Source organism: Dendrobates tinctorius, unplaced genomic scaffold (assembly GCF_039654945.1).
Source record: "Dendrobates tinctorius isolate UK_male_01 unplaced genomic scaffold, ASM3965494v1 ptg000028l, whole genome shotgun sequence".
Classification (NCBI taxonomy): Eukaryota; Metazoa; Chordata; class Amphibia; order Anura; family Dendrobatidae; genus Dendrobates; species Dendrobates tinctorius.
This window is the reverse complement of record NW_027361696.1, coordinates 82837201-82863259: the sequence shown is the minus strand read 5'-3', so window position 1 is coordinate 82863259 and position 26059 is coordinate 82837201. Positions and strand designations below refer to the sequence as shown.

The following is a 26059-nucleotide window of genomic DNA, read 5'->3' as shown; positions in this document are numbered from 1 at the left end:
AAGGGAATTTCGGACCCTCCAAGAATCCTCGATTCTCTGCACGTCGTACCCTAAATCTCCATCGACAGGAACTGAAGAAGGGTGGGGGGCGAGACAGACTACACAGAAAGACTCAATTCTTTTAACAGGATCTGTGAAACATATTAGAGACATGGAAAGACTTGATAAGTTTTAATCTGAAGGCAACCAGATTGACTACCTTCAGAATCTCGTGCGGGCGAATAAATTTGGGACCCAACTTTGCCAATGGAGCTTTCAACTGAAAATATTTGGAAGATACCCAAACCTTATCCTTGAAGATGGGATACACAGAACATTTCATATCTTCTTTTTGTTTTTGATGAAGTTGAGCTACCCCAATATTCCTTTGAACCTTCCCCCAGACATCCCCATGTTTCTGTATGGTCACTCTACTCCAGGACACCCATAACTCATCCAAGAGAATTTGCCAAAATGAGGATGAAAATCATAATTGCAAAAAAAAGCGAGGTTCCAGTGGACTGATTGACCCAACTGTTAAAGACGAACTCAGCAAGAGGTACAAATGACAAATGGCAGGCAGAGGAAAATGACAAATCAATCCAGGATTTCTTACAAATGCTCTCCAGAATTTCGAGGCAAATTCCACCCCCTTATAAGATACAATATTCAGAAGAATACCAGGCAATCTCACCATATGATTAAAAAACAACCTGGAAAGCATTTCAACATTAGGTAAACTTGATAATGGAACAAAGTATGCTTGTTTACTGAATCGGTCAACTACCACCCAAATAACAGTCTTCCCTTCAGACAAGGGCAAATCAGTAATGAAATACTTGGTCAAATGAGTCCACAGTCTTTCTGGAATTGGAAGTAGAACAAATTTCCTGGCCGGCCTGTCATGACAGACTTTAGCGCATGCCCAAGTTTCACAAACAGATACAAAGTTCTTAATATCATTATACATGGACGGCCCTCAAGAGTCTAGCAATTGCTCTCCAAGTAGCAGTAACCCCAGGATGACCACTCAAGACGGAATCATGAAACTCCTGCAATTGATGTAATCTTAGATAGATGAGCCCAAATAATTTGAAACTTGGAGTAGTGGAAGGGGCCAACGGCTAGGCTTTACCGATCTTCCGCATCCAACTCTGAGGATATCATAGACACCACAATGCCCTGAGGAAGAATGAAGGATGAAGGTTCTGAAGGAGAAACTAAATTAAGGCTGGGTAATAATGCGTGAGTCTTCAAATTCTTGGACCCTGGCCTGAACCTGACAGGAAAATTAAATCTAGGAAAGAATAATAACCATCTGGTCTGTTTTGACTTTAACTGTTTAGCTGATTCTATACGTCTGGAGGAAAGAAGGTTTAAGCCTAATCACAGACGCAGATTCTTTACTGTAAGAGCAGTGAAACTATGGAACTCTGTCATATGATGTTGTAATGAGTGATTCCCTACTAAAATTTAAGAAGGGCCTGGATGCTTTTCTTGGAAAGAATAATATTACAGATTATATACACTAGTTTCCTTGATATTGCATTGATCCAGGGAGCTAGTCTGATTGCCGTATTTAGAGTTGGGAAGGAATTTTTTTCCCCAAATGTGAAGCTTACTGATTGCCACGTGGGTTTTTTTTGCCTTCCTCTGGATCAACATGTTAGGGCAGGCTAGGATAGGATATGGGTTGAACTAGATGGACTTAAAGTCTCCCTTCAACCTTAGTTACTATGTTACTATATAGGCTACATTTTTATGATCAGTCACTACCAGGACTTGATGAACCTCCTCCAAAAAATTTCTCCATTCTTTAAAAGCTTATTTAAGGAGTAGCTCACAATTCCCATCATCACAATTTCTCTCAGCAGACAAAAATTTCCTAGAAAAAAAAAAACACATGTCGATCAGAGTTTTGGAACCTTAAGATAATAAAGACCCTACCCTGATCTCTGAAGCCTCCACCTCCACAACGAACGGTTCCAGGAGATCGTGTTTGATTAAAACTGGAGCGGTCATGAAACACTTTCAATTTATCAAAAGCCCCAATAGTATCCGGCGACCAACACTTAAGATCCGCCCCCTTGCATGTGAGATCAATGAGAGGTTTAACAATCTGTGAAAAAAAACGCTAAAAAAAGTTCTAACATAAAGTCCAACCAATTATAGGCAGCAACTTTCCATGATCCATCTTAAAGCTATCAGCTGGAACAATGAACCCCAGGAACAATATCTCTTAGACAGAAAAGATTCATTTTTCCAATTCAACAATTAAAGAATTATCTATAAGCTTTCGTAAAATAAAATAGTTAATAGTGAGAATCCAGATCGGGCGAAAAAATTAGAATATCATCAAGGTATGCCACAATAAACCTTCCAATAATATCAGAAAAGATTTTGTTCATAAAATTTTGAAATATTGCTGGCACATTGATTAACCGAAAAGCCATGACAAGATTTTCAAATAAGCCATCGGCTGTTAAACATGCTGTCTTCCACGCAACACCCTCCCAGATGCGTGGATCTAAAGAACCGACAGCTCAGCACACCCTTGCACCAGATTTGACGGCTGGGCTGTCCATCAACACATTGACAGCTCAGTACGCCCCTGCACCTTATTGGATGACTGAGCTGTCACTTGTAACAGGGATCCGATATATAATTAAAAAGTAACTTATAATAGATCATTTTAGAACTGTAGCTAAACCAACAAATGGCCACCTAAACAGGCACAAAACATGTATACTGGGTTCAAAAGTGAAACAGTGCAATAATAAAAACGGTATGGCCTCACCACTTGTAATCTTCTGAAGAGGCTGTCCATATATTCAGGAGGGGCATGAATACAAGGGCACCCTAATTTCCCTGTTGTGCCCCGAACATGTCTCCCGTTCTGATAAGGACAGTACCCAAGTGTGGTCTATCCTGCCAATAATGTCCCTATACAAACGCTCCCTAAGTGTTTCATCTGTCAGTGATGGAGGACTCCTCAAGAGAAATGGGTGTATATGTAAAATAAAAATAGATTAAAAAAACAGGGTCACAAGTTATGGTTACCCAGGAATGTTTCCAAAGGGACAATTTTGAGGGTTATTTGTTCAGCAAGTTTCCAGTGCCCTTGTTTGCTGGTATTGCTGTGCAACATTTAAATCAAAAAGATGCATCAAAGATTGGCTATTTGTTGGTTTAGCTGCAGCTTTAAAATTGTCTATTAAAAGTTATTTTAATTATATGATGGATTCGTGATTTACCTTCATCAGATTATGGTGCCCCTTTTGGGTTATTGCTGTTCCTGATGACTGAGCTCTCATTCAACACACTGACCGCTCAGCACGCCCCTACATCCGATTGGATGACACACGGTCATGTGCATAACAGCATAGGTGATAATGGGTACATGTGGCATCCGGGAACAAAACGGATGTCATATACTGCAAACACGGACATGTGAGGGGGCCTAAAGGGTAAAGAAAATAGGAATGCAATGATATGGAAATCGTTTCTAGCCATATTTTTCACACAATAGAATAAAGAACACAGATAAGAAGGTGAAGATTAGACTTTTTTACTTTTCATTTGAGAAAATTAACTAATTTAGAAATTGATGGCAACAGCACATCTCAGAAAAAGTTGGGATAGGGTTAACAAAAGGCTGGAAGTAAGTGTTAGTAATAAAAACAGCTGGAGGGTGAATTTTCAACTAAATCACATGACTGTATAATGTTAGAGAGGCAGAGTCTCTCAGAAGCAAATATGGTCGAATAACTGCATATAAAAATTGTAGAACAATTTCAGAAATATGTTCCTCTTCATAAAACTGCAAAGACTTAGAATATTCCACCATCTACAGTACATAATATTATTAGAATATTCAGAGATTCTTGAGAAATCCATATGCATAAGGGACAAGGATGACAGTCAATATTGGATGCTCATGGTCTACAGGCCCTGAGGTGGCAATGCATTAACAGCAGGCATGATTCGGTCATCACAGCATGGGCTCAGGGATAGTTCCAGAAATCATCATCTTTAAACACAGTTCTTCTCGCAATCCACAAATACAAGTGAAAGCTCAAACATACAAAGAAAAAGTCATACATCACCACAATCCAGAAATGCTGCCATCTTCTCTGAGCCATTTAAAATGGACTATAGCCAAATTAAAAACTGTTCTGTAGTCAGATTAGTCAAAATTCAAAAATCTTTATTGAAACCACAGAGATCCTGTCCTGTAGACTCGAAAGGAGAGGAAAAATCCAGCTAGCTTTGCATTTCTGATGGTATGGGCAGCTTACACATGTTGGAAGGCACTATTAATGCATTATATAGAGGTTTTAGATCAATATATGTTCCCATCTAGACAATGTCTATTTCAGGGAAGGCTACTCTTATATCAGCAAGTAAATGGTAAACCACATACTGCATCCATGTCACTCCCACAGGTGGCACACATGATTTGTGAACCCACTGTGCAACAGGACTTGGCTTGCCTAGGATGGCGTAGCTAAGCGGCTACCTGGTGTTCACTGGAGCCCCTGATGATGGAGTCAGACTTGAGCTGTAGTTTGCCACCTGGTACCACTCATAGGCAGTCGCCAATACTGCAGCTGCTGACCCCAAGGGTCAGTTACGCTGACACAGACTGGGCTCCGAGTAAGTTGGCAAGACAGGATATGGACTTTGTTCAGACTGCACAGATTTTGGATACTTAGACAGAAAGGATACTGACACGGAGTCACAGACAGGGCTGGATTCGGATCCTGGAACAACCTCCGACAGTACAGGCTCAGGAACTCTAACCAGGGCTGCCTCAAGTGAAGGTTCTAGTACTGACGGAACGGTTTCAGGTTCAGATATTCAGTGCAGCTTCAGAGCTCAGGTACCACCAGAGCAGCTTCAGGATTCACAGGTAGAGTTGAGCGACTTTTGTTTTTTTAGGGTCGCGTTTCGTTTCGTGAAACCCGACTTTTCCAAAAGTCGGGTCGAGCAAGATCGTCCGATTATAGGGAAAAGTCGGGGTCGTCCCGAAACACGAAACCCAATGTAAGTCAATGGGGAATAAAAGTCGGCAGTGAGAGGAGGACAGGAAACACACCTACAGTGCCCATTTGAATGCCAAAAGCATCAATTCTTCTTACTTAAGCTTGTCAACCTTAATTAACTTCATAATACAAGTTACGCACTGAAAAATGGGGGTTATTTGGCTAAAGTTGTGGGGGGGGAGGGCTGGCTGCAGGTTTTCATGTGCCCTGGGCGAAAGAGCGCCCCTTTAACACATACCACAACTCATCATGCTCCGATACGGCAGATAAATAGCGGTATAGTACAATGAAAAATACCTCACTTTTTACATCTCATGACGAGGCCCATCTATTTCTCCATACAGAATCATTGGTCCCATATAATGTTTGAAACAGTATATGATGAGCTCCACATAATGCTACAGTATATGTTGGTCCCCATGGATGAAGCTCCACTGTCTTATGGGCCCAAATAATGCTCCAAACATAATGGGCCCCATTTCTAATGCTCTAGTGTATAATGGGCCCTGTAAATGCTGCTCCAGTGTCTGATGTCCACCTTTGGAATGTTCCAGTGTATGGTGGGCCCCATCTATCATTCTCCAGAGTATAGTGCTCCCCAAAAATTGCTGTCCCAACATTGAAAACAATCAAATAAGTCTCCTCGCTAGGGAATCCCTGTACTTGTCTGGACAGGTGCTGTAGCTTGTTTAACAGCTCGCCAGCCGTTCTCACGCCCAGTATGGATTGCACGTGATTGCACAAAGGTTAGAAAGGGTACCGTATCCCTGGATAACATGTATGGATAGCGTACACATTCAAAATATATGTCTCAGGAGGCAGGCTCAGACGGTGTCAGGCCCAGTATGGATTGCACAAAGGTTAGAAAGGGTACCGTATCCCTGGCTAACATGTATGGATAGCGTACACATTCAAAATATATGTCTCAGGAGGCAGGCTCAGACGGTGTCAGGCACAGTATGGATTGCACGTGATTGCACAAAGGTTAGAAAGGGTACCGTATCCCCGGATAACATGTATGGATAGCATACACATTCAAAATATAAGTCTCAGAAGGAAGGCTCAGACGGTGTTAGGCCCAGTATGGATTGCACGTGATTGCACAAAGGTTAGAAAGGGTACCGTATCCCTGGATAACATGTATGGATAGCGTACACATTCAAAATATATGTCTCAGGAGGCAGGCTCAGACGGTGTCAGGCACAGTATGGATTGCACAAAGGTTAGAAAGGGTACCGTATCCCCGGATAACATGTATGGATAGCGTACACATTCAAAATATATGTCTCAGGAGGCAGGCTCAGACGGTGTTAGGCCCAGTATGGATTGCACGTGATTGCACAAAGGTTAGAAAGGGTACCGTATCCCTGGATAACATGTATGGATAGCGTACACATTCAAAATATATGTCTCAGGAGGCAGGCTCAGATGGTGTCAGGCACAGTATGGATTGCACAAAGGTTAGAAAGGGTACCGTATCCCCGGATAACATGTATGGATAGCATACACATTCAAAATATATGTCTCAGGAGGCAGGCTCAGACGGTGTTAGGCCCAGTATGGATTGCACGTGATTGCACAAAGGTTAGAAAGGGTACCGTATCCCCGGATAACATGTATGGATAGCGTACACATTCAAAATATATGTCTCAGGAGGCAGGCTCAGACGGTGTCAGGCACAGTATGGATTTGACGGCCCAGAATACACAGCAGAGGAGCAGGGAGAGGTAAAGATTGCAAATGCTGGGGCCCTGCCCAAGCAAGGGGGGCCCACTCGTGGGCGTCGGTACTGGCACTGGGCCCCTTATAGTACAGCGGTGTGTCTGACGGCGGGTGTGCACCACCACCGTCAGAGACACTTGATTGCACTATGAGGGACCCTGTGCCAGTGCCCGCGCCCAAGAGTCGGCCTACCCACCTGTCCAGGGCAACGGCACTCGCACGGTGTCGTGCGGTAGGTGGTGACCCCGGTCATGGGGGGGAGGCAGCACAGTTAGGGAGTTTTAGAAAGTGGCATATGTTGATGTTGGACATTCAGCTGATGCAAAAGGCGAAATAGGTGAAGTACCAGGAAGAGGTGGACCAAAGCAAGCCATTTTTCTGTCACCCTATGTGTCATCAGGGGAAGGTGGGACAAAATCCTTGGAAACCCATGCGTGGTTCATTTTAATGAAGGTTAGATCATCCACATTTTGGGTTGACAGACGGGTCCTTTTTTCTGTCAGGATTGATCCAGCTGCACTGAAGACTCTTTCCGATAGCACACTTGCAGCTGGGCAAGCGAGCTCCTGTAAGGCATATTGGGCCAATTCAGGCCAGGTGTCCAGTTTAGCGGCCCAATAGTCAAAGGGGAATGACCTGTGTGGGAGAACATCGATATGGGAGGAAAAGTAGTTTGTAACCATAGTTGACAACTGCTGTCTCCTGTCACTTTCCATCGATGCAGTATTACCAGTTGTGTGAGCGGTATTTGAAAAATCAGTCCACAACATTGTCATGAAACCCCTGTCTCCAACGCCACTTCTGCTGTGTGCACCACGAACACCTCTGCCAAGCTGCCCCCGGCCCGTACGGCTCGTGTGAGAACCATCACCGCTGCTGTGTGCTGGGAATGCCTCAAGCAACCGATTTACCAGAGTTGCTTGTTTATTAGCCAATATTAGGTCAAGGTTCTCCTGTGGCATGATGTTTTGTAATTTGCCTTTATAGCGTGGATCCAGGATGCTGGCCAACCAGTAGTCATCATCGTTCATCATTTTGGCAATGCGGGGGTCCCTTTTTAGGATCCGCAAGGCATAATCTGACATGTGGGCCAATGTTCCCGGTGTCAATGATGCACTGCGAGTGCTGGGTGGAGGAGCACTTTCTGGCAAATCCACATCCCTCCAGTCACGCACAAACCCTGTACCAGACCTTGCCACGCCAACATTTTCACTTGCCCCACGAGATGCATCCTCCTCCCCTAAGTAATCATCCCCATCATCCTCCTCCTCCTCCTCCTCTTCTTCCTCCACCTCGTCCAGGAGAGGTCCCTGAGCAGACAATGGCTGAATGTCATCAAGGATTCCCTCCTCCTCTTCCTCCTCATCAACATTGGCTGCAGACGCCTGCTCCTTAAGGTGCGTCAAAGTTTGCATGAGCAGACGCATAAGTGGGATGCTCATGCTTAGGATGGCGTCGTCTGCGCTTACCAGCTGTGTGCATTCCTCAAAACACTGAAGGACTTTACAAAGGTCTTTCAGCTTCGACCACTGCACGCCTGTCAACTCCATGTCTGCTCTCAAAGTGCCTGGCCGTGTATCCTCCCACAAATGCATTATGGCCTGCCTCTGCTCGCACAGCCGCTCCACCATGTGCAGGGTGGAGTTCCACCTTGTTGCAATGTCGATAATGAGGCGGTGGTTGGGAAGGTGGAGCAATCGCTGCAGCTTCTGCATACGAACGGAGTGTACAGGCGACCGGCGGATGTGCGCGCACAGTCTTCGCACCTTCTGGAGCAGGGCTGTTAACTCCGGATAATTTTTGAGGAAGCACTGCACCACCAGGTTCAAGGTGTGAGCCAAGCAAGGTATGTGGCTGAGTTTTGAAAGGGCTATGGCTGCCACAAAATTACGGCAGTTATCACTAACTACTTTGCCTGCCTCAAGATGTACACTGCCTAGCCATGACTCAGTTTGTCGCTTCAAGTACTCGGCCAGCACCTCGGCGGTGTGTCTGTCGCTCAAACACATCATCTGCAACACAGCCTGCTGACGCTTTCCACTAGCTGCTCGATAGGGGGACACATCGTGTGCAACAGTGGCAGCTGCAGATGGAGTGCTCGTACGACTGCGCTCTGTGGACGAGCTTTCGCTTCTGGAGGAGGAGGAGGAGGAGGGTCGAACGCCTACAGCCAACTGTTTCCTATACCGTGGGCTAGGCAGCACTGTCCCACCACCGCTGTCCCCTGTGGACCCTGCATCCACCACATTAACCCAGTGAGCAGTGATGGACACGTAACGGCCCTGGCCATGCCGACTGGACCATGCATCAGTTGTGAGGTGCACCTTTCCGCTCACTGACTGCTTGAGTGCATGGACAATGCGGTCTTTCACATGATGGTGGAGGGCTGGGATGGCTTTGCGAGAGAAGAAGTGGCGACTGGGTAGGTCATAGCGTGGTACTGCATAGGCCATGAGTTCGCGGAAAGCTGTGCTTTCCACCAACCGAAAGGGCATCATCTCAAACGAGATTAGTTTGGCAATGTGGGCGTTCAAACCCAGTGTACGCGGATGAGAGACTGAGTACTTTCTTGACCTACTCATAGTGTCTGGGAGGGTGAGCTGGACTTGAGAGCTGCATATGGTGGAAGTAGCGGTGGACAGGGCGGACTGAGAGAGGGTTGATGATGGTGATGGAGTTGGTGTTCTTTCTGATGGCCTAGAATCAGTCTTTCGTTGATATAACAGTGGGATTCCCTGACTGCTGTGGTCTTGCAACGACACCTCAACATTTGCTGCTGTGCTAACCGGTGGGCTTACAGTGGGGGAAACAATGTAGCGTTGCTGACTACCTTCGTTGTGATCAGTTGCACATGTGGCACTTGAGGTTTGGTGTTGTGTCCACGCTTGCAAGTGCATGCTGGTTAAATGTCTAAGCATGCAACTGGTATTCAAATTTTTCAGATTTTTCCCTCGGCTACAGGTCTTTGCGCACTTCTTACAGATAACCTTGGCCTGATCATGAGGATTTTGTTCAAAAAAGTGCCACACTGCACTCTTCCTACTTTGGCAGACATTTTGCGGCCTAGCACGCTGTGATCTTTTGACCCTCTGGACAAGCTGTCCAGCAACTCTTTTGATGTTTGGAACCTGTCTTTGGAGTGCTCCGGGCCTGCCAGATAACAGCTGTTGCGATGTCGATGTCTGCTGTGGATGCTCCTCATCTGAGCTATTGGAAGCAGCACCCTCTTCCCCCAATGGATGCCAATCTGGGTCAACAACTGGGTCATCCATCACCTCCTCTTCTATGTCATGTGCACCTTCCTCTGTGTCACCGTGTATGGTGGTATAGTGTGCGGGAAGGGGCACCTGAGTCTCATCAGGGTCAAAATCTGGCTCTGTACACTGCGAGGACAATGTAGTGCTCTGAGTGAATGTACCAGCAGAATCATCCATCAGTGGCTGTGCATCAGTGCACTCCATGTCAGATTCATCTTGGCCTGGGTAATTCACCATTTCACTTGATAATCCAGGCATGGTATGTGAAAACAGCTCCATGGAGTAATCAGTAGTATGGCCTGCGTCATCCTTCAATCTTGGTTGGGGTGAAGGACACAAGGAAAGGTGTGGTTCATGAACATGAGCCTCCAATGACGACTCAGTGCTTTTACTTTTTACAACTGAAGAAGAGGAGGCGATAGAGCTGGAGGCTGAGTCAGCAATGTAAGACAAAACTTTTTCCTGATGCTCTGCCTTTAAAAGCGGTTTGCCAACTCCTAGAAAACTAAGCGTTCGAGGCCTTATGTAGCCAGACGTTGACGCAGGGTCAGCACCTCCTGCATTCGGTCCTATTTTGCTCTTGCCACTACCATCAGATCCACCACCAACACCATCATTACCAGCTGCCAACCCCCGCCCAATTCCACGGCCTCTTCCACCAGCCTTCCTCATTTTTGGTAGAAATGTAGACAAAATCCAACAAACTATATAGTAATGTAAAACAAGGTACAAGGTGTCTATAGGACAGGGGAGATTTAGAATTTCTGCACACACTTGTGGACAGTGGACACTTTTGGATTGTGTGAGGCCCACTGATATCTGAGCGCTATGTGACAGGCTCGATGGCACAGCTGCCTGTGACCAAAGTGACAAGAGGATAATGGAGATTTTGAATCTCTGCGCACACTTTTGGACACTGGACACTTGTGGATTGTGTGAGGCCCACTGATATCTGAGCGCTATGTGACAGGCTCGATGGCACAGCTGCCTGTGACCAAAGTGACGAGAGGATAATGGAGATTTTGAATCTCTGCGCACACTTTTGGACACTGGACACTTGTGGATTGTGTGAGGCCCACTGATATCTGAGCGCTATGTGACACGCTCGATGGCACAGCTGCCTGTGACCAAAGTGACGAGAGGATAAGGGAGATTTTGAATCTCTGCGCACACTTTTGGACACTGGACACTTGTGGATTGTGTGAGGCCCACTGATATCTGAGCGCTATGTGACACGCTCGATGGCACAGCTGCCTGTGACCAAAGTGACGAGAGGATAATGGAGATTTTGAATCTCTGCGCACACTTTTGGACACTGGACACTTGTGGATTGTGTGAGGCCCACTGATATCTGAGCGCTATGTGACACGCTCGATGGCACAGCTGCCTGTGACCAAAGTGACGAGAGGATAATGGAGATTTTGAATCTCTGCGCACACTTTTGGACACTGGACACTTGTGGATTGTGTGAGGCCCACTGATATCTGAGCGCTATGTGACACGCTCGATGGCACAGCTGCCTGTGACCAAAGTGACGAGAGGATAATGGAGATTTTGAATCTCTGCGCACACTTTTGGACACTGGACACTTGTGGATTGTGTGAGGCCCACTGATATCTGAGCGCTATGTGACACGCTCGATGGCACAGCTGCCTGTGACCAAAGTGACGAGAGGATAATGGAGATTTTGAATCTCTGCGCACACTTTTGGACACTGGACACTTGTGGATTGTGTGAGGCCCACTGATATCTGAGCGCTATGTGACAGGCTCGATGGCACAGCTGTGACAAAAGTGACTAGAGGATAAGGGAGATTGGATTGCTTTTAAAAAAGCAGTTTGCGGAGCAGTGGGTAAACAGCAATGCCAGCATGTCAGGAAGCCTTAAAAGGCAGCCCAACAACCAACACCACTGATACACCACAATATTGCCTCCCCTTGCACTGCACACACAGTGACTTGTGTGTTGTGCAGGCCAAATCGCTAGCAGCAGAAGCAGTTTTTTTGTCTTCTTCCCTGCCTAACGCTCTCCCTACAGAATCAGCAGCAACCTCTCCCTATACTAAGATCGGCAGAAGTAAGATGGCGGTCGGCGTGCACACCCTTTTATACCCCCTGTGACGCCCACCAAAGCAAGCCAATCAATTGCATGCCCTTCTGAAAGATGGTGGTGACCCGTGCCTAGGTCATCACGTTGCCCACAGTGTCCGTGGATCCTGATTGGCTGAAAAAGAGCGCAAAACAAACTTTTGAAACGCGACTTTGGCACGTAAGTCGCCGACCTCGTGGCCGACCTCATCCGAGGGTCGGGTTTCGTTTCATGAAACCCGACTTTGCCAAAAGTCGGCGACTTTTGAATTTTTTCGACCCGTTTCGCTCAACTCTATTCACAGGTACTGTCAGATGCAGTTTCAGGTTCAGGCCCTGGCCACACAAGCTCCAGGGCTTCGGGTTCAGGCTTTGGCCACACAAGCACCAGGGGTTCTGTTTCAAGCTCTGGCCACACAAGGACCAGAATACTCAGGTGCAGGGAATTGGACCTGGCAATTCACTAATTGCACAAACGCTCACTAATGGGAGAACATTGGTCAGTCACCTGCCTATTGGGGAGGGTACCTTTTATAAAAGATGCCCTCCAGCTATTGGATGAGGACATTTTCAAACTATGTGTACTTTCCCTTTAAGAACAGGGAAGCATGTGCGCACTAGGTGCGCTGCTGAGAAGTCTGTAGCAAGCACAGACAACAGGAAGCAGGTAGACGGGCCAAAAGACGGCGAGTTGACAGCGCAGTCGTGGTGGTGAGTATGTCGGCATCCCTGCAAGTAGGGAAAAGGGGAATCATGCAGGGGTGCCAGAATTAGAGTTAAAATCCAACACAGCATCACAACTTGACAGAAGAGTTTGGGTGATGAGCCAGCTGCCTGCATCCAGACCTTTCACCAATGGAAAACATTTGGCACATTATAAAAACGCCAAATCTACAACCCTATATTAGACAAGAATGGGTCAACAATCATCTCTCAAAAACTCCAGCTCACTTCCCAGATGTTTACAGACTGTTGTAAAAAGAGCGGATGCTACATAATGGTAGACATACAATTGTCATGTCCCAACATTTTTGAGATGTGTTGTTGCCATCAATTAATAAATGAGTTAATTTTTTTAAATGAAATGGAAAACAAGGTTAACATTCACCTTCTATTTCTTCTATGATCTTCTTTGAATAAAATATAACTATAAGAGATTTCCAAATCACTGCTTTCTTATTTTCGTTACATTTTAAGCACCGTCCCAGCGTTTTTGGAATTGGTGATGTACCGTACATTCTATTATTTATTGCCAGACATATAAGTATGCTATACCAGGATCACATTAAGTGTGACATCTTTTATGGTAAATCTCTTGCCCAAATGAGTATACAAACATTCCTTTTTTACTTGTGTATGTTCTATTGTTGTTATTGTCTGCATTGCATTTACACATTAATAAACTGCACTATTTTTGTAATTTATAGAGTGGTGTATACCCTTCTTATATAGTAATTGATCGTTGATCATATTGTTACTTTGTGATGATTTTGTTGGTATGTGTACCCTCTGAATTCTAAAGTAATATTTCCCAACACAACACTGGGGACTGGAAGCCATCTTTCTCTATGGAATACATGGGGAAGAACTTCAGATGTTTTATCTGGCTCCCGCTGTTAGGGCTCATACTCACATGTGAGAAACTCGGACGAGTCTCGCACGTCAATACCCGGCACTGCCGCCGGCACTCAGGAGTGGAGCATGAATTTCTATGCAGCTGAACGCTCCGATCTAAGTGCCGGCGGCAGTGCCGGGTATTCACGTGCGAGACTCGTCCGAGTTTCTCGCATGTGTGATCCCGGCCTTAAACTGACTACGGTTTTGTCTCCTGATTCTGTTTTTTTCGCTCCAGTTGCTGACCTGGGTATTTCCATAAGTCTTGCCTCAGGCTCACTCCTTTGGACAGCAGCCACTCTATGGACACAACCTTGTAAGGGTTAAAGGATGTAGACTGGGATTTTTCTGGGATCTGATAGGCTGGAGGGACTAGTGCCAAGTCTTTCCAAGGTAGTCCTTTTGAGTTGATATCCTCAAGCAGACTTAACTATAGTAACTAAAAAAAAAATGCAGAAATTGAGTGCAAATTTGATTCTTTTAATCTAAAATCCAATCAGAAGTCAGAGAACACATTGATTTTTACTTCCAGAGTGCACAGATCAAACCAAGATCGTGCTCTCATTACTCTGCATATATAATGTCCATTTTTTGCCAGGTACTAGAGCCCAGTCTTTTTACTGGAGGTCTGGATTGGTTCCCTTTTGCAAACTATCTTCACTATTGTCCCTGTACAGTATTTTTATTTATTTATTTTACTCATTTATATAGTGCCATTAATTCGGCAGTGCTTTACAGACATTATTTGTACTGTCACTGATAGGGCAATTTAGATTGTGAGCCCCATCAGTATGTCTTTGGCGTGTAGAAGGAAACCGGAGAACACCCATGCAAACATGGGGAGAACATACAAACTCCTTGCAAATGGTGACCTTGGTGGGATTTGAACCCAGGACCCCAGAGCTGCAAGGCTGCAATGCTAACCACTGAGCCACCGTGCCACCCTAGTACGTGTTAATGCTGAATCTGCGGGGCGGACATACTAATGGTGCAACATGTGCAGCCGCACAGGGGCCCAAAAGGTAAGGGGTCCCACTTCTACCTCCAAATCAGGTGGAATTGTGCATTATGATGAGCTACTGGACTGCAAAGGGTTCATATACTGTTCTTGCAGTGGCCTATTTTTGTCTTTATCGGCCAGTGCGAGTGTGAATTCCCTTCCTCATCCTTCTGGAGGCAGTTATTTTGGATGCAACTGCTGCTGGTCTACATGGGTGGCATGTTCATTACCTGAGGTAACCTCAATGACTTCACCGCTCGTCACTGATGCTACGCTCGCAGCAGCTCATTTTCCCATGGTTTTCGGCCTGGTCGGTGGCATCTTGGCTCCATCCAGGTTGAAAACCTGTAATCGCAGACATGGATTATGACATGGGACAGTATGTCAGACAGGTGAGGGATATTGTTGTTATATATATATATATATATATATATATATATATATATAGTATTTTTACAAGAGACCAGGGCTTCAATGGAATGGGTGTTAGGTGAGAATTATTGTTTATTATTTTCTGTTTTGTACAGGGGACGATGGCTTCCATGGATTTGGTGTAAGGTAGCCGCCAGGTACCACTCCAGGGCAGTCCTCCTGGTACTGCTGCAGCTTGCCCCTAGAGTCAGGAATGCAGGTATGGAGTTGGACTGTCTGGTGAGACAGGAATAGGAACACTGGGAGAAAGGATACTGGTGCAGGTTCAGACTAGACGGCTGATATAGACAGGACAAATTCAGGATCACAGGTACTGGATCAAACATGGTGGGTGGTCTAGATAGGAAAGGTTCAGGATCACAGGTACTGGTTCAGACAGGACTGCTGGTTTAGACAGGATAGATTGTGAATCACAGGTATTGGTTCAGACAGAACAGCTGGATTCAGTTACAGACAGGACAGATTTAGGAACAGGGACCTAACAACTAAGTAGCAAGTGCAAGGCTAACTAGATACTAAAGTTGCTCAGGCACCTACCTACAGGGGAGGGTCACTTAAATACATGATCACTCCCAGCTATAGGCTGGGGACATATTATGGTGTTTGATGTGTGCCCTTAAGAAGTGGGAAGCGTGCTCCCTAAGCGCATTGCCGGGTGACCTGCCCTGCATTCCCAGGATTTGGGACCCAGAAACTGCTGTGAGAGTCAGAGCAGGAGGAACAGCAAAGTTTCGGTGAGCGTGTTAGTGTCCCTGCCGGAGGGCGAGAGGGAGGCGTCATGCAAGGATGCTAGCGTAACAACTTGTCAAAGTCAAGAAGTCAAGATCAGATATCAAATGAGAAGGGTCCCATTCAAAAATTTACTATCGGTCTCTGGCTTTTCTAGTTATGCCCCTGAGAAAGTGGGGAAGGTGCATTGTTTTGGTCCTCCTGTCTAACTGCATACAGACATGAGATTGGCTGAGTTTGAAGCAGGCAAATCATTAGACTATGCCAGGTGCAATGAACTCTGGGAAGTAAGGGGAAAGGAAGTTCAAGCACCTAACATGCTGTCAGAATATTAATGATGAGAACCGCCTGCTCAAAAAAGAGTGGATGACTACAGTAGTTACACAGCATGAGAATTGGTACAGTTTCTTGACGGTAAGTCAGCCATGTGCACAAAAGCAATTTTAACATGTTGTGGTGGGTGTGGGCAACAAGACCATGCTGTTCTACAGGCTTTGTGTGGAAGGAGAATTGTACGAATACTTACAAAATTAAAAACTGAGTGTGCCTTATGGAAATGCATTCAGACACATTACACAATACAGTAAGGCTATTTATACATGCCATAAAGTGTTTTTTTGCCCTTTTGTTGCCTTCAGATAATATTCCAGCTCTAGACCTCATGTAGCCAAGGACAAGTATTCATCAGCAGTTCCCCTGGGTAGCTTGGGACCATTCCCTAAAGCGCTTAGTAATTAACTTTGATTTTCATTTCAGGCAACCTGAGGGTTTAAAATTCTGAAAAGAAAAATAAATGATACAAAATTGTAAATGTAAAAAAAAAAAAAAAAACTCACCCTATCCCTCCTCATGTCCTAGAGCTGTAGTCCTGCTGTGAGCCTGCGCTCAAAATGAAAAATGTTCCCAGCACTCGTGGTGATTACCCAATAAACCGAACAGCGAGCGGCGAATATCCACCACGTATCTGGAAGTTTATCCAGCTAACATGTGAGGGTGATACACACGACTTGTGTATGCTCTCTGTTGACTTGACAGCTCCTCTATCAGGAAAACACCAATTATGGAGCTGTATAAATGCGCCATTTGTCACTGTCTTTATTCAACACGTTCTCCTAGAAATCAAATAAACTCTCCCCTTCAGAAGAAAAAAGGTTATTCCGTGTTTGCCCCGAAGACTAAACAATATTCCGCGTTCTGCGAGTTCTTTTCCCGTGCACTTAAAATCTATGATGTTAATAATGGACAATATTGAGAAGCAGCCGAAGGTGCTTGTAGATTCTGCATTATCTCTTGAAGGCTTCTCCGGGAGAAAGCATCTCACCCACAGCCAATTCCAAGAGGCAATTTTTTTTTTTTTTTTCATAATGGATTTTTTTGTGGTTCTTCCTAGTACACAATAATAACCTGCATTGAGAAATGTGTTTTACTAAGCATATCAGCAAATGGGATCGCGTTCCGATGAGTCAGCCTCTCTTAACCTCTTCCGTTTCTGATTTATAGAGGAGGCGGTGGATGAATGGGTGCGTGTTTGGCAGTCGAAGAGTTAAGGCAAAAATTGTGCTGGAACGCTCGGTCTTGTGAGCAAGGAGAGCACAGGAACGTAGAATTACTGCAGGCTCCATGAGGGTCAACGGGGGAAATAGAAATAACCATGTTAGACGCTATGCCTGGCGAAGGTGGGAAGGTGGCAGGAATCTGATAATGCTTCCTATTAGGTAACAGATATTGCACAGCTTGCCATCTCTTTTTGCTGACCCCCTCGCTGGACTGCATCCATGCAGCTGCTTAATAAAAAAATAAAAAAAAGCTTTTCCAAAAACCGCCAATGCCGCCCACTCTTATCATGGTTTCTATGGAAACTGCAAAGCAAAAAATAGCTTTTCTTGTGCCTGATATTCTCTACGTATACATGATAATCCTCCAAGCCTTTCCTTGAAAAGCGAAGAGAAGAGGGGGAATCTCGGGATGAAGAGAGCTAAGGAGTAAAAATAAAAGAGGAGTCAGCAGGATTCAACAGAGCAAGAGCAAAAGAATGGCAAGATTGCCAGGCGAGGCAATAAGCTAGACTGGTGAGATGCCAGCAGCACAGTCCTAACATGCCAGGGTCAAAGGAGGATATATACATGGCAAGAACCGAAAGATTGGGGGAGAACTTGCATTACAGCAAATGAGAAGCGTAAAACACTTAAATTATCGGTGTCAGCAAGTTTAGGGCACTGGGGATAAGACGTAATGGACTGATGGTTACATCTCGTGTGCTGGTAATGTGTTTTCAATGGTAGGCATTACATAGCATATGTCACCATGCTAGTAGTGAATGAGGATCGAGATAAAATAATGGGAGAAGGTCATTGACCAAGATAACAAAGCCAATAAAACTCACTGACAGGAGCTCCCAGGCCCTAATGCAAAATCTGTAACAGGTCAACCCAACCACCGATGTGCCATTCTCCTTATCAGGGAGAAGAGAAATAGGACCCCCTCTTACAATTGTAACCTCTTCTCTCGTGTAAATTCAAAACTTTCAATCTTTCAATAAAATAATAGAAATCTTGCAATTTTCACAGCTGCACTGAGGTTTTTATTTTACTTTAATTTCCTATGTTTCAGGAAACAACAAATGTACATAGCAGCAATGGACAATCAGACTTTATCTTTTGAATCGAAGCGCCTAATATGAATGTGAAAAGGTCATCGTGAAAGGAGGGGGAGTTGTGACATTGTCTATTGTGATTGGTAGATCCTGTGTTATCAGCTGTGTGTAGAAGTGTTACCTGTCCTTGCAATTCTGTCCCTGACAAGGATCCTGCTGAAAACTGTTCCGGAAAGGAATTTAGAGTTTAAAAACTCCTCAGTGGCTGGACCAGTAGTGATCATGGGACCACAAGTAAGCGATTTGTATACTTCCAGCCACATTCCAACTAGACTGTGTCCAGCCTAGCTCAATGCATTTACATTGAGTGAGGCCTAGCACATTTAGTCTGCATGTGACCGCATGTATATAAGTCACATGCTTACAGTCATGTGCCTGCCATTCCCAGGGTCAGAATCCTTAGCAGCATGCAGTGTGTGCGATGTGAGGAGTCACAAGTCTGCAGTCACATTTGGTCAGACAACCCTTTTAACAGTAGTTCATTTTCTGATGACGGCTTCCCTTTAAAGGTCCCACAATCACACGTTATCAGTTACGCAAAGAAAAGGTGATAAATTGCAGATTTATGGGGTTTTCGATACTGCAACCCCAATTTATCATAAGAATGGGGGGTCCTGTGCCCTTCGTTAAGATATAGCTGTAGTTATGCAGGCATGGAACTCATGCTCATTTGCTGCTTCAAGTTTGGGACATGGGACCCTTGTTCTTGTGATCAATGGGGGGTTGTAGTGTAGGACCCCAGCAATCAGCAACTTATCAAATTTCCTATGACTGGATGATCAGGTGCGATATTCATGCAATAATGCATATACAGTAATGCAGGGGCAGGGTCTGTGCTAATCCTCATTTCAGCACCATGGACAGGGATGATTACCTCAGGCGTTTAAAGGGAACCTGACATTATCACTTCTACAAGAACGTTATGTACCTCCTTGTTATCCATTTTTGCAGCCAGGCATACTGCTAAAAATGATCTTTATACATTGCTCTTCATGTATGACAATAAGCCACGAGCAGTCCGATGGGTGTGTGCAGACCAATTTCAGCTCGCAAAACTGGCTCCATCAATTAAAGCCAAATGGCCATGGTCAGTGAGCTCATGTCAAGTGCTGATGTCAGCGGACTCGCCCATGGATTGCCATACAAGGGCAGTGATGTATAAAGATCATTTTTAGAGGTAAGACTGGCTACAGGGATGCAAGGAATAGATTATAAGGGGTGACAGTTAACGGGAATCCTGTAGTCAGTTTCCCTTTAATTAGATGATCATTATCATTACATATGTTTAAAATTGAAATATACACAACTTAGTAATAAGAAACATCGAAACAAACCGAAATGATTTCCAATGGTTAGAAATTTTATTTTAGTGAGTATAAAAAGGGGCAGGAAATCAATGTCATAAAAAGGCGCAACACAGGGGACACAAGGATATAACAATAAATAATGTAAAATAAATACTAGACCATAAGTCAAGATAAGTACAATTGTGTACTTTGCATGATGTACACATAAAGTGCCAGTGCATGAACAATTATGCAAAATTATGCTCAAATAATATGAACTTAATCAAATGGTAATAAAGTGCCAATGCATACAATATAATACCAGTGCACCAATAGGGTTTGCAATATATGACAAGATCGCAATGGATCCAGTGCAGTAATGTGAGCAAGAAATATATCACATAGAAGCAAGAGTGAACAAAAGTGAAGTGCTTAGTGCTATACCTCATGTATCAATGGGGTTCCATGGGATGCGGCAACCCCGATGCGCGTTTCGACGTTGCCTTCGGGGTTGGCACATCCTGTGACCAGACCACATACTACCATCAGATAGTAACCGAATAATACCACATGCAAGGAACAAATACAGTCACACTGTGACGGAGTCAGCTTACGCGGAGTCGTTTTATTTAGAGTGGACCATTTGGGTCGTGGCACCCACCCACCTAGGGCGAGCTGACCTTGTGAGGAACCACCCCCTATACAGGTAGTGTCAGGGGCAAGACCAAGGGGGTGAGCCACCACAACAGCTGGGATCAGAAGGCCGGCTCAGGTAGACACTAAATATGAGTGTCTGACGACAAAGGACGTGCAGGAAACAAGACAAGACGTGAATTCAAGGTATCTTCATTAAGGCAAACTCAGGGTAACATCAGGTGCAAAACGTGATAACAGACAAACAACAGCAAGGAGCATGCGTGCCACGCCAAGGTCCATGGCATGGTATGCGCCAGGTGGCATGCCAGGGTACCGGCAAGGCTCAATGGCATCGGACTCCGGACAGCTGGCAACGATCGACAGGATCAGGGCATCAGGCTGCGGACATCAGCTCCGGACATCAGGCCGCAGTTGTCAGGCTTACGACCTCTGGCAGTGATTGGCAAGTTCCGGGCATCCAGCAGGCAAACCAGGGTTCAGGCAAGGAGGCACGACAGATCTCCAGACATGGTGCATGTTAGGGAACACGCCAAGGTCCAAGGCAAGGTTCCAGGCAGGGTGTGTGCTAGGGGCACACCAGGATCCAGGGTAAGGTGCATGTGTAGTGGACATGCCAGGTTCAAAGTACAAGACACGGTGCGTGTGTAGGGGACACGCCTGGGTTCAAAGTTCAAAGTACAAGACATGGTGCGTGTGCAGGGATGCGCCAGGGTTCAAGGTCCAAGGCAAGGTCCTGCGCGTGCCGAGGGACACGCCAGGGTCAGGGTTCAAGGCAAGGTCCTGCGCATGCCGAGGGACACGCCAGGGTCAGGGTTCAAGGCAAGGTCCTGCATGTGCCGAGGGACACACCACTGTCAGGTTCAAGTCAGGGTGCGTGCTAAGAGACACACCAGGGTTCAGGCTAAGGCAAGGGCCTCCGCGTGCTAGGAGGCATGCCAGGGTACAGGCTAGGGCCTGTGCGTGCAAGAGGGCATGACAGGGTACAAGCTAGGGCCTGTGCATGCAAGAGGGCACGACACATGGCAAGACCTGCGCGTACTTTTACAGAAGCACGGGGAGGTATGCCAAGGAGCAGGCTAGGGCCTGCGCGTGCTATTAGAGAAGCACACAAAGCACAGTGCAGAGACAGCGTGGGTGCAAGGAAGCACAGAGAGCACGGCTGGGGTACTGGCTAGCTGGTTGGGATGAGGCACAGACAGACGGGCAAGACTGAGGCGAACCCGGCTGAGGCATAACAGGCGACACAGCTGTCACTGGCCGACGAGCACGGCTGAGGCACAAGCAGGCGGGCACGGCTAAGGCACAAACAGGAGGCTAGGAAGGCCAGGCGCATGCAAAGGACACACGAAGAAGCAAGGCAAGGCAAGAAACAAGGCAAAGCTAGACAAGGTGCGGAACGTAGGCAGAAGCACAGAGCGGGGTCAGAGAGAGTAAAGGACTAGCAGCAGAGCGTAGGCCGAAGCCCAGAGCCAGGTCAAGGGAGAACCTTGAGACTAGCCATGAAATGTGCTAGAGAGCACGATAGGACAGAGTCTAGCAGCGGAGCGTAGGCTGAAGCCCAGAGCCGGGTCAAGGCAGAACCTTGAGACTAGACATGAAATGTGCTAGAGAGCACCATAGGGCAGAGTAAGGAAAACCAGGCAGAGACAGAGAACGTGGAAGTACTACAAGGCTCAGAATAGCAAAGGTGAGACATGGCGAAACAGGCAAGGCAGAGAAAAGAGGAAGGACTACAAGTCAAAGAATAGCTAAGGCGAGACATAGCAAAACAGGCTAAGGCAGAGAACACAGGAAGGACTACAAGTCTAAGAATAACAAGGACAAACATGGCACAAAAGGCAACACAAGACATGGCACAAGACAAGAGGCAGAATACAAGCACAGAGCGTGTGCAGAGAAGCACTACAGGGCAGAGTGCAGGGGCACAGAAAACAGGAAGCGACCGAGCAGACCAAGCAGCCATGCAGGGAAGCAACACGATACTCAGGCCCCGACCATAGGAAGGGGCGGTCTGATATAGCACCATAGCACCTGCACTTCCGGGTCAGGACCAGGACCAGGGATCCTCCAGGATCATAGAGAGCATTGCTAGATCAGACTGGGCTGGACCATAGAGAAGGTCACATGATCAGGGGCTCCAGAAACACTGAGAGGTTAACTGGATCAGACAGTGCTGGAACATAGGAAACGTCACATGATCAGGGGCAGGACCACATAGAGGATTGCTGCAGGCAGAGCAGAGATGGCTGGTCACACAGCAACGGCATGTAGCCATGAGGTAAAACACATATGCGCACTGGCAGGCAGCCATGAGATGAAGCGCGCGTGCACACTGCTCCAGGCATCTTGCAGCACAACAGTCACTAGGTGCGTGTGCACACTGCTTCCAAGGATCTTGCAGCACAAGACATAACGGGCATGATAGTTCAGTGCACGTGCACACTGCTCCAGGGTTCATGCGGCATAACTGACATGGCGGGCATGAGACACACCATGACCAGACCACATATTACCACCACATAGTGACCGAATAATACCACATTAGGGGAACAAATACTGTCACACCATGACCAGAGAGGGAATGATGGAGAAGGAGAGTCAGCTGATGGCTTCCTCTCCCATCATTATTTTCAACCGTATCAGCATGATAATTGGCGGGGGGCCCTATTCCGGCGCTGGCACCAGTCCCCCTGACTCACGGGTCCCATAGCTTAGGAGTGGTCTGCTGCCATAGGTGGTAAGCTACTGCTTAAAATGCGTAATCGTGGTAGGAAACTTCCTATCACAAAGTAGCCTAATCCTCATAACCAATGAGGGGAAATGCCTGCATGTACAAAACTGTCTTGTAGTATAATACCGTATAATATCATATACAATACATATATATTTAGTCCCTCCATGACACACAGTATGTATGCTGTAATAGGGCTTATGAGCTAGGGATGCCCAGTTAGAATGACCCCTATAAAACCTGGACTTCTGGTGCAATTGCTGTATGAAAGTAATTTTTTTATAGCTAAATTAGAAATGGTCACTAAAAATAAGAGGTAAGTTTTTATACTAGTGTCCGTTTTGGCTAAAAATTAAAATAGTGAAAATTCATAGCGTAGCTGTACCATAAGGCTAGGTTCAGACATGGCAATTTTATTTGTCTTGATATGTTTTAGCTTATTTAGCTAAAACTCGGATTAGATCTAATGCTGAGATCACATGTCCAGCAAATATCTGTTTGAAATGGATATAACAGCAGTTATCTTAGGTGGGTAAAAAAATGTGTGCTGACACATCGTTATTGTCCATCTTAAAAAAACTGATTCCAACTGGATCCATTTTTTTAACATTGAAGTCTCTGGAAAACAATTTTTTTTCTTCCATTTGGAACTGATCCTTTTTTTTTTTTAAGGGGGTTGTCTAGCCTTGGGATACAAGTCTGAAGCCACTTTATGTCACTGGAGACTTGTGAATCCTTACAGCATGGACAGCGTGTGCTGTGAGGATTCTCCGGTGCCAGGAGCGGGCAGTAATGTGACCACAAGTGTGCGATTTGCATACTCCTGGATACATTCTACCTACACGTGTCTGACCTTGCTCAGTAAAAATGAATTGTGAAGTCTAGTCGGCACGTGACCGCACAAATGTAATTTTCTACTTAAGATCAAGTGCCAGCCAGCAAATCCTGACATCGCACACAATGCGGGCTGTGAGGATTCACAAATCTGCAGCTGTAATGTGGCGCAGGGCGGTAGTCATGGGCGAGGTATTCATCTCTTATGCACCGGCATGTTACATGAAGGTGGGGATCCTCCTCCGTAATGTGTAGACTTTGTCTAAGGGGGTATATGCTCTTGCAGGCCAGATGATGCCTGTTACTTTGGCTGGCCAGGATTAGCTGTTGAACAGTTCAATAAGGGAGACCACCACTCAGAAATAAACAGTCTTTTACTCAACATTTCATTGGAGGGAACTGTGTACAGTAGATAGCGGGTACATACTATCACAAACGTTTCCTTTACAACAAGGAGCATCTTCACACAGTCTTCCTACCTCTTCGAGTTTACCTTTTCCTGCCTCAAGTGTCTGTCTTCACCCCCACCCAGCACAGTACTAACCTCTTGCCTCTTAAAGGAACTAGTTTGCCAATATGGCGGGTACTTAGCTGCTCAGCTTGCTTGACGTCTTGGAGCTCCTGTCCGCTGCACACTCTACATCTCACATTCTCTGTTCCGTTCTTGCCCGGTAGCTCTCTAAGCTATTAACTCGGGGCCATACTGCTGGGCATCCTGTCCCAGGACCCATTTCCAGTGCATCACTCTATCTTTCTGTCGCTCCTTCTTTCTTTCTCTGCTCAGGATGATGCTATCCACTGTCTCGGTCTCCACTCTTGTCAGGGACATCCACGCCATGCACCTCTGCTTAGTACTCAGAACATGGTCTGCTCTAGCTGCAAGCTAGGGCTGAACTGACTTTCTAACAGGAAGCTGTCTCTGTCCCTTCACCCTTCAATCCCACTCTGGGCTAGTTCCAACTAATAACTCCAACTCTCCCTATTTTCGGGCAGAGCACAACACCAACAACACCAACACTAATAGCGCATATCACAATTCACATTATGCACCGTACTGGTGTCTTAAAGTGGGAACATGGGCAGTATGTCCATCTCCTTACACAGTCACATAGAGTGACTGCAGACTTGTAGCCCAAGGCTGAACTACCCTTTAATGGATCCTTGGAGGCTTACTCACAGAATAACAAGACTGCATTCTGCTCTTTTTCAGGACTCCTTGGTGGAACCCACTTGGACCTGTCGTACAGAAAATCAATGGAGTCGATCAGTTGCAAGTGTTATCAGCTCCACAACACATCCGGCAACATTACACTGGTTTCCAATAAAGACAAAATGTACAATGCAGGTGTGAATAAAGTCTCTCATTCTATGGTGAAGTGTTCTTCTAGAATAAAATAACACATGTTCTGTAGATCATTTTTTTCTGGGAAAGGGTTAAGAAAGACAGACCTCCAAGCAGCTGCGGTAGAGATTTAATGAAAGACCTTTAGACTTGTTTCTCGTATCTAGCTATCAAATTCCAACACTGTCACCGAAATCCCCCAGTTCAGAACGTTAGCTACGCTGCTTTGGGACGAAGAAAGGTTACGAACCCAATTTATTTCCTGTACACCTGAATGGACAGACATCTTATGTAAGCCTCTAGGGTATTCCTGGTCATTGTAGTCACCAGTCGCAGAACGAGCCTTTCTCCTCAATGTGATGTGCTTATTAACGAAGCATACGAAGAGTTATTAATGCAAAAAAAATGAGCGCTATTGCCTGGGCGAAAGAACTGGAGGTGCATCGCCCTTAATGAGACCGTAATAACATTCCAAATGAGCTATTTGCTTTCAAGAAAGACCGAAAAGAAGAAACAGAAAGATTGGATTCTCGTGCTCTAAATGTAATTAATTAGCAGGTTCTTAGCCGCCTGCTCATTGATGCACAATGTGTATGATCACTGCTGCAATACAATAGACTCCAAGTGATAATACCGCACGCTGACGGCCATTTGGGATACAATTTATTTTGTCATATCAATGTATGAACCA

General features: G+C 45.7%; 1 protein-coding gene across 6 annotated transcripts in view; it reads right to left on the bottom strand.

Annotated features, from left to right (window-relative positions):
* LOC141085596 (serine/threonine-protein kinase BRSK2-like) overlaps nt 1–26059 on the bottom strand; it is a 443438-nt gene that overhangs the window by 284011 nt on the left and 133368 nt on the right. For 2 of the 6 annotated variants that reach the window (XM_073571104.1, XM_073571103.1), the window contains exon 1: nt 16702–17186. The exons of the other annotated variants lie outside the window; for them this stretch is intronic. The gene's annotated coding sequence lies outside the window, so the exon portion shown is untranslated. Of the gene's footprint in view, nt 1–16701; nt 17187–26059 lie in introns of those variants that run through there. 6 annotated transcript variants of the gene reach the window in all.